The following is a 10,543-nucleotide window of genomic DNA, read 5'->3' as shown; positions in this document are numbered from 1 at the left end:
CAAAAAGAATCAGCACCAAATCACTCTTCTGTAAAAAAAATAGCAGCTAATCTCGTGAGAGCAAAGTTTCTGTTTTTTACAGCGAGATCACATTAACTTTCACCCAAGTCTTCGCAAAGGTCTTACTTGGCACTTTATTGAAACAAAAGCTATAAAACATGATTACTATAGTAGCCTAATCATGTAAACACACAAAAACAATAAGGGTAAATATTTGGTTGTCTCCCAACAAGCGCTTTTCTTTAATGCCTTTTAGCTAGGCATGATGATTTCAATGATGCTCACATAAAAGATAAGAACTGAAACATAAAGAGAGCATCATGAAGGACTAGCACATTTAAATCTAACCCACTTCCTGTGCCTAGGGATTTCGTGAGCACATAATTTATAGGAACAAGAATCAACTAGCATAGGAAGGCAAAACAAGTATAACTTCAAAACTTTAAGCACATAGAGAGAGGAAAGTCCACATAAGCAAAATTCTTTTCATTCAGAATAGCGGGATCACTAATTCCTAAAGTTGACACTCTTCCAAACCCACTTTAGATGATAGTATTATCCATACTCCAAAAGATATAAGTGAAGTTCATGGGGCATTTTACAATTAATATAAACTAACCAATGTCCATGCTCAAAATATATAAGTGAAGAACACAAAGCATTCTATAAAACCATACTCAAAAGATTTAAGTGAAGCACAAAGAGCAATTCTAGAAGATCATACTTAAAATATATAAGTGAAGAACACAAAGTATTCTATAAATTGATGAAGGGACATCTCATACTAGCATGGTTCTTAAATAGAAAGAAAAACACAAAGGACACAAATCATGTGAAGAAAACAAAAACCGAGGTATACAGATACTTGTTGAAGAAGAAAGATGGGATGCCAACCGGGGAATCCCCAAGCTTAGATGATTGAGTATACTTAGAATATTTACTTGGGGTGCCTTGGGAATCCCCAAGCTTGAGCTATTGCCTATCTTTATTCTTCTCACATCGGTAACTCCTCGTTCTTTGAACACTTCATCCACAAAAACGTTAACAAAAACTTTGTGAGATCCGTTAGTATAATAAAGCAAACTACTACCTTTAGTTACTATTGCAAACTCATTCCAATTTCATATTAGAACTATATCTACTGTATTCCAACTTCACCATGGTTCATACCCCCCGATACTACCCATAGATTCATCAAAATAAGCAAACAACACACGAAAAACATAATCTGTCTAAAACAGGACAGTCTCTAGTAATCTGAAGGTTTAGTAAACTTCTGTAACTCCAAAAATTATTCAATAAATTTGAAAATTTGAAAAATTTAGACAGAAGTAATGTGGAAAAAGTTTCAGACCCATTTGACTTCCCAGTAAAAAATTTAAAATCACGCGCTACATCCGAAGTTTCTGTTTTTGTTCTGCACATAGTAAACAAGCAATCTAATCATCCTAAAGCCAAAGCTTGGCACATTATTTTTATAATACAAAGGATATATATAAGGGGATAATTATTTACAAATAAACATCCATGAAAAATTCTACATTGTTTCCGTGAGCATGAACACGAGTGCTCAAGGTCGACCCTCACTTCTTCAATGCATAACTTTCCAATCACTTCTCTTTTTGAAAAACTTTTTAGGCATGAGAGGCAAGTAATTTTTTTTTGTATTTCCATTCTTTTAATATATTTTTATGTTTCACCGACAACTAAACAGAAACAAAAAATAAAAAACAAAATCTACTTAGTGAATAAAGCAAACAAGCATACACGAGAATATCAACCCCACACTATTGCTCCCCGGCAACGGCACCAGAAAAGAGCTTGATAATCCCCAAGTGCAGGGAATCATCGTAGCAATTTCCAAAGGTGGAAGTGATAAGTATGGAGTGTCAAACCCACAAGGAGCTAAAGGTAAGATCAATATTCTCTCAAGCCCTATCTGCCACTGATACGACTCTACGTACACCGAACGTTTGCTTCCAACTAGCAACAAGAAATAAAACTATGTTGTGGGTATGAAGTGGATAACTTTGCATGATATTGGAGAGATAAAATATAAAAGTAGGTGCTGTTATCATAAAGTTAGAATATATTAATAAATATTATAAATAGCGAGTGTGGAATAATGGTGGATCGGTGTGCGGAATTGTCCTAGGCAATCATTAACAAGACCGGTAATCACTATTGCAGTTTCATATGAGGGAGAGGCATAAGCTAACATACTTTCTCTGCTTGGATCATATGCACTTATGATTGGAACTCTAGCAAGCATCCGTAACTACTAAAGATCATTAAGGTAAAACCCAACCATAGCATTAAAGCATGAAGTCCTCTTTATCCCATAAGCAACAACCACTTACTCGGGTTTGTGTTTCAGTCACTCACGCAACCCACTATAAGCGAATCATAAACGTATTGCAACACCCTACAGCGGGAATCCCTCACGCTTGCGTGACACGGAGGGCACCATAGGACAGCACCAAAGTAAAACATACAACTCATACCAATCTAGATCATCAATCAACCCAAAGACAAAGGATATCTACTCAAAACATCATAGGATGGCAACACATCATTGGATCATAATATGTGGCATAAAGCACCATGTTCAAGTAGGGATTACAGCGGGGTGCGGGAGAGTGGACCACGTAAAAGAAATGAGGATGGTGATGATGATGAATACGATCACCGCGGCGATGATTCCGCTCTCGATGGCACTCCAGTGCCACCAAGAGAGAGGAGGAGAGGTTCTCCCCATTGTGATTCCTATCCATGGCCTCCATGACAATAATGGCCCCTCCGACATCCTCCTCCATGCCCTCCGGTGATGATGGCCCCCTCCGGCAAGGTGCCGGAGAGGGCCTAGATTGGTTTTCGGTGGCTACGGAGGCTTCTAGTGGCGGAACTCCCGATCTAGGTTAATTTTCCGAGGTTTCTGTATTTATAGGAATTTTTGGTGTCAGTCTCATGTCAAGGAGGTGCCCGAGGCGTCCACGAGGCAGGCCCACGTGCCTGGGGGGGGGGGGCGCCCCCCACCCTCGTGGGCGCCCCGGGACTCTCCTGTCCCAACTTTTTTACTCCGCGGTCTTCTTTTGGTCCATAAAAAATTGTCAAAAATTGGCACGTCAATTGGACTCCGTTTGATATTCCTTTTCTGTAAAACTCAAAAACAAGGAAAAAACAGAAACTGGCACTGGGCACTAGGTTAATAGGTTAGTCCCAAAAATCATATAAAATAGCATATAAATGCATATAAAACATCCAAGGTTGATAAAATAATAGCATGAATACTTTATAAATTATAGATACGCTAGAGACGTATCACTTGGTTAGGATGGTGACACAAAATTTGATGCAATCGTAAGTGTGTTTCAATAATGTTGGAAAAGATTCACAAGATGCAATGTAACAAGTAGACCAAGCATATAAGGTACACGGAAACACACACGCAAAAAGATAAGTGGGGTCGTGCAACCAAGGGTGAGCCAAAATGCGGAATCCACAAAAATGCTCTTGTTGCACAACACTAGAGAGACGCTAGCACGATTGCACAATAGGCGGATACAAAGAACTTGTTGATAGAGGCAAAGGTGTCCCGTATTTCGATGAGATGGTGGCTATCGTTTTCGAGGAAGTCAACTTTCACGATCCGACTACGAATGTGCGAGGACGTCGTGCCTTAGCAATCGCTAAACCAACTCCGAGAGGTTATTGACCATGTCGGAGCACGATCAACCTGACCATGAAGGTCTGTTTCCTGCAGGCAAACGAAGAACAAGCAAGAAACTAAGATTGCAATCTGGGTATTGCGAATATAAGATGAAAGCTTTATTGATCAAGATGGGGTTCTGTGATGCCTTTGTCTGGTCGTTGAACACAAACAAAGTACGCGAAGTTGCAGCTATGGCGAACTTTAATCTAAACAAAACCCAAAATCTAAACGACGCCCTAAGGGCTGTATATATGGAGGAAGAGGGGGGAATTTCGTGGCCTTGGAGGAGGGGTCTGAAACCAACCCTAACTCATGTTTCCCCACACATACGGACTCTAAAAATATCCTACACTTAAGTACTTCGAAAATACATGGGCCTGGCCCAATAATAAGGTGACGCAACACCTAGAATAGCCTCTGGACGAAATTTATGAAGTGGCATCTTGTATATTTCGTCCAAGGCTTCATGCACTCCTTATGGTGGCTTCAAAGTCCTGAAATCATCACTTGTAACTCCGTTCTTGAGCCCCTTGCGCATGCCATCATCTCCATGCTTGAACTTGCTCCAAGGTTCATCTTTCTTGTCCAAACTAGGCCCTTCATTTGTAAGCAAAACAAATGTATCCAATTTAGGCAGCATCATATTCTCATGAACATTAGAATCGTTACCAAGAAATGAAAGTACCTGATAATTCGATTGGCGTGCGCGAGCTCTAGTAATTGGTCCAGTATGTATAGCAGCGGGGGCTGTGGGTGTAACAATGGTATTGATGTCTTCATCATCCTCCCCTTCTTCAAATGAAGTCATCCTCAACGAAAGCTCATCCTCTTCACCTAAATAAGGCTTCAAATCTGCAATGTTAAAAGTGGGACTAACCCCAAAATCTGCAGGCAGCTCAAGTTTATATGCATTATAATTTATTTTCTCTAACACCTTAAAAGGACCAGCAGCACGTGGCATTAGCTTTGATTTGCGCAAATTAGGAAATCTATCCTTACGCAAATGTAACCAAACAAGATCTCCAGGTGAAAACACAACATGTTTTCTACCCTTATCTCCAGCAAGTTTATATTTGGCATTCATACGCTCAGTTTTTTCCTTAGTTAACTCATGCATTTTTAAAATCAATTCAGCACATTCTTTAGCATCAAAATTAACCTTCTCCTAAGATGGAAGAGGCAACAAATCAATAGGTGCACGAGGTAGGAAACCATACACAATTTCAAAAGGGCACATCTTAGTAGTAGAATGCAATGAACGATTATAAGCAAATTCAATATGACGCAAGCATTGATGAGGACATCAATACCATTGTTACACCCACAGCCCCTACTGTTACATATACTCGACCAATTACTAGAGCTCGCGCACGCCAATTAAATTACCAGGTACTTTCGTTTCTTGGTAATGATTCTAATGTTCATGAGATTATGATGCTGCCTAAATTGGATACATTTGTTTTGCTTACAAATGAAGGGCCTAGCTTGGAGAAGGATGAACGTTGGAGCAAGAACACACATGGAGTTGATGGCATGCGCAAGGGGATCAAGAACGGAGTTACAAGTGATGATTTCAGGACTTTAAAGCCGCCATAAGGAGTGCATGAAGCCTTGGACGAAATATACAAGATGCCACTTCATAATATTCGTCCATAGGCTATTCTAGGTGATGCGTCACCTTATTAATGGGCCAGGCCCATGTAATTTCGAAATACTTAAGTATAGGCTATTTTTAGAGTCCGTATGTGTGGGGAAACAAGAGTTAGGGTTGGTTTCGGACCCCACCCTCAAGGGCAACGAAATTCCCCCCTCTTCCTCCATATATACAGCCCTTAGGGCGTCGTTTAGACTTTGGGGGTTTTGTTTAGATTAAAAGTTCGCCATAGCTGCAACTTCGCATACTTCGTTTGTGTCCAACGACCAGACCAAGACGTCACAGAACCCCACCTTGATCAATAAAGCTTTCATCTTATATTCGCAATATCCAGATTGCAATCTCAGTTTCTTGCTTGTTCTTCGTTTGCTCGCAGGAAACAGACCCTCGTGGTCAGGTTGATCGTGCTCCGGCGTGGTCAATAACCCTCGGAAGTTGGTTTAGTGATTGCTAAGGCGCGGCGTCTCGCACGTTCGTAGCCGAATCGTCAAAGTCGACTCCCACAGAAAACGATAGCCACCATCTCATCGAAACATCGGGACCCTCGCCTCTATCAAGTGGTATCAGATTTCCAGGTTGCTCGGTGAGATTTTATAGTTTTTCGTAGATTAAATCGAGTCTGTTCTTCATACCTACAGTCCACAAAAAAGCCACAAAATTTTTTAGGGTTAGTTCATCATATCCGAACCAATCTGAGCCTTTGCATAATCTTTTTAGGGTTTTTGCTTTGTTGAATTTGCGGTTGCATCGTCGTGTCAAGTTGCTGGTCTTAGAGTCTAGTCTTTTAGAGTTTCGAGTTCTGGTCATAAGTTGTCACGCCGCCGCCGCACCATCATCATCGCCCATCTATCACTTTTGTTTATCCGCCACCGCTCTGTATCCATATCCATATACCACCACCAATCCGTATCCATATACCACCACCAATCTGTATCCATATACCACCACCGCTACCATATACCACCACCACTGCCATATACCACAACCATATATCCACCACCAATCCGAGTTCTTCTCATATTAGGTTTGTTCTTGAGATCAATCTAAATTCCGATTCGTGTTTCCTTGCCTGCGTAGGTCTCGAAAAAAAAAGAGTCTGGAGACCCCCGGGAAGTTTTTAGGCCAAAATTTTCACGGGCAAATTTTTTTCCCTATCCTATTTTTAGGCTTTTTTTGAGTCTTTTGAGCCACGTGCCATCATAGTGATTTTTTTGTCGTACTTTTTCGTCGTCGCTACCCTGATTTCCGAAAAAAGTGAAAAAAAAATTTCGTGCCCATCCTATCAGTCTGACGAGGGAAGAGTTTTGAGACACTCGCCATTATAGTGATTTTTCGCAAAAAAAAGAGGAGCGCAAAAAAAGAGCGAAAAAATAGTTCCAGAGTGTGCTTTTCCCTTATTTACGTGCAGCGCCGTGATTTTGTTAGTGTTCTAGGCTCGCGTCTCTAGCACGGTCTAGCCTAGGACCAGCACAGTACCGTCGTTGAGCGTTTATTCAACTTTGCATCTCTGAATTGATTATTGCTGACCCTTTTTGCTACCATACTATAAGCCTTCCCAGCTCCACATACATCTACGTCGTGCGTTTGACTCTCCCTGGCAATAGCTCTATCCAAGCTTTTGAGAGTTTTGACTATAACGGTTGCCGATCACCGCCTGCTGCTGGGTAAGAACTGGTAAGAATTTGAGATTTGCTTGACGGATTTGTGACACCCGCCACCACCACCACTTGTTAGTAGTCTGTAGGATCATATTCTTGTGTGTTTCTATTGCTGCTAACCATGCCAGGATCACAATCCGACGAGACTGACTGGGAGAACTTGACGAACAAGGAGCTTCATGATATGTTTCAGCAAATGATGAGTGTACAGGTGCAAGATGTGATAAACAGATTTGAAGAGGCCATGGAGAAGATAGATGGCATGGAGAAGACGTTTGAAACAAAGCTCGATAACAAGTTTGCTGAATTGCTTTCGCGTTTTCCACCACCACCACCGGCTGCTCCTGCCGCACCTCTGCAACAACAGCAACAACACCGACTACCTCCACGTCGGGAAACAGCCCTCCGCCGAGCGAGCCGTGTCCCTCTTCAGTCGGGCCAAACTGCTGGTGCTGCTGTTGATACTTCTGTGGCTCCTACTGCTGATGTGGAGGAGGATGATTATGTGGGAGATTATGAGGATGAGGTTGATCAAAATCAGAACTACGTGCCACCACAAGCACAGCAACCACCAGGTCGTCCACATGCAAATAATGGCAATGGTAGGGCTCACCCTCAGGTACGAGATCATGACCATCTCCCTAAACTAAAATTGAATATTCCACCATTTGAGGGTAGACATGTTCCTGATATATATCTTACTTGGGAGTTAGAAACTGAACAACGATTTACATGTTTACAATATCCCGAGGAGAGACGTGTTCCTGCTGCTGTTTGTGCATTCACTAGTTTTGCATGTGTTTGGTGGTCTGAGAATTGTAGATTATATCCTATTTCGGCTACTTGGGCTGCTTTGAAAACTGCTATGCGTACTCGTTGGGTTCCACCATATTATCAACATGAATTACTTCAAAAATTGCAGCGCTTAAGACAGGGAAAAAATTCTGTAGAAGAATATTATCAGGAATTACAAACTGTCATGATTAGATGTGGTATTGTTGAGGAGAATGAAGCTATGCTTGCATGTTTTATGGGTGGATTAAATAGAGATATTCAGACGATTCTAGAGTATAAGGAGTATACTAATATCACTCGTTTATTCCATCTTGCTTGTAAAGCTGAACGTGAAGTGCAGGATCGACAGGCATTGGCGTGGACTAGCTTTTCTGCAGGTCGACCTTCATCATGGACACCACGTGCATCATCTCCTTCCACACGTTCTGCTACACCGGTGCCTCCGTCGGCTGCCACCTCCAACCTGATACAATAAAGCAGGCACAATCACCACTATCTGCCAAGAGCACACCTTCCGGGCCTGCAAAGAGCTCTTCTTCATCCATGGCATCAACAGGGCAAACACATGATATTATTTGTCGACGTTGCAAGGGTGGAGGTCATTATGCGAGAGAATGCCCATCTAAGCGTGTGATGATTGTTACTGAGGATGGTGGGTATGAGTCCGCTAGTGACTATGATGAGGAGACTTTGGCTCTTATTACACATGACGAACATGGTGGAGACGATTCTGATCATGAGACGCAATACATGGCTCCTGAAGATGCTGACAGGTATGAATGTTTAGTTGCTCAACGTGTTTTGAGTGTGCAGATTACACAAGCTGAGCAAAATCAGAGGCATAATTTGTTCCATACAAAGGGAGTTGTGAAGGAACGTTCTGTTCGCGTGATCATAGATGGAGGGAGCTGCAATAACTTGGCTAGCATGGAGATGGTGGAGAAGCTATCTCTCACCACAAGACCACATCCACATCCTTACTACATCCAATGGTTCAACAACAGCGGCAAGGTTAAGGTAACACGTACTGTTCGTGTGCATTTTAGTATCTCTACATATGCTGATTATGTTGATTGTGATGTGGTACCTATGCAAGCATGTTCCTTATTACTTGGTAGACCATGGCAATTTGATAAAAATTCTATACACCATGGTAGAAACAATCAGTATACTCTTGTTCATAACGATAAAAATATTACTTTGCTTCCTATGACTCCTGATTCCATTTTGAAAGATGATATTAATAGAGCTAATAAAGCAAAACAGGAGACAAATAAGAGTGAAAATCAGATTGTGGCAAAAGAATTTGAGCACCAAATGAAGTCTAATAATAAACCATCTACTGTTGTTTCTGAAATTAAATTGAAAAGTGCATGTTTACTTGCCACCAAATCTGATATTGATGAGCTAGATTTCAGCAAATCTGTTTGCTATGCTTTTGTGTGCAAAGAGGCATTATTTTCATTCGAGGACGTGCCTTCCTCTTTGCACCCTGCTGTCACTAACATTTTGCAGGAGTTCGCCGACGTCTTTCCACAAGACGTACCACCGGGATTACCACCTATTTGAGGGATTGAGCATCAAATTGACTTAATTCCCGGTGCTTCGCTACCCAACCATGCACCATACCGTACCAATCCAGAGGAGACGAAGGAGATTATGCGTCAAGTACAAGAACTGCTCGACAAAGGTTATATACGTGAATCCCTTAGTCCTTGTGCTATTCCTGTCATTTTAGTGCCGAAAAAGGATGGTACGTCACGTATGTGCGTTGATTGTAGAGGCATAAATAATATTACTATTCGTTATCGTCATCCTATTCCTAGGCTAGATGATATGCTTGATGAATTGAGTGGCTCTACAATATTCTCCAAAGTTGATTTGCGTAGTGGATACCATCAAATTCGTATGAAATTGGGAGATGAATGGAAAACAGCATTTAAAACTAAGTTTGGATTATATGAGTGGTTAGTCATGCCTTTTGGGTTAACTAATGCACCTAGTACTTTCATGAGGTTAATGAACGAAGTTTATGTGCTTTCATTGGACGATTTGTGGTAGTTTACTTTCATGACATATTGATTTATAGCAAATCTTTGGAGGAACATTTGGAACATTTACGTGCTGTTTTTATTGCTCTACGTGATGCACGTTTGTTTGGAAACCTTGGAAAGTGCACCTTTTGCACCGACCAAGTATCTTTTCTTGGCTATGTTGTTACTCCACAGGGAATTGAAGTTGATAAAGCCAAGATTGAAGCTCTTGAGAGTTGGCCGCAACCCAAAACGGTCACACAAGTGAGGAGTTTCCTTGGCCTCGCTGGTTTCTATAGGCGTTTTGTGAGAGATTTCAGCACCATTGCTGCACCTCTCAACGAGCTTAGAAAGAAGGATGTGCCTTTTGTTTGGGGTATCGCACAGGAAGAAGCCTTCACGGTATTGAAAGATAAGTTGACACATGCTCCTTTACTCCAACTTCCTAATTTCAATAAAACTTTTGAGCTTGAATGTGATGCTAGTGGAATTGGATTAGGAGGTGTGTTATTACAAGATGGAAAACCTATTGCATACTTTTCTGAAAAATTGAGTGGGCCTAGTCTGGACTATTCTACTTATGATAAAGAATTATATGCTCTTGTTCGGACCTTAGAACATGGCAACATTATTTATGGCCCAAGGAATTTGTTATACATTCTGATCATGAATCTTTGAAACACATTAAAAG

Source organism: Triticum aestivum, chromosome 5A (assembly GCF_018294505.1).
Source record: "Triticum aestivum cultivar Chinese Spring chromosome 5A, IWGSC CS RefSeq v2.1, whole genome shotgun sequence".
Taxonomy (NCBI): domain Eukaryota; kingdom Viridiplantae; phylum Streptophyta; class Magnoliopsida; order Poales; family Poaceae; genus Triticum; species Triticum aestivum.
This window is presented reverse-complemented; position numbering follows the sequence as displayed.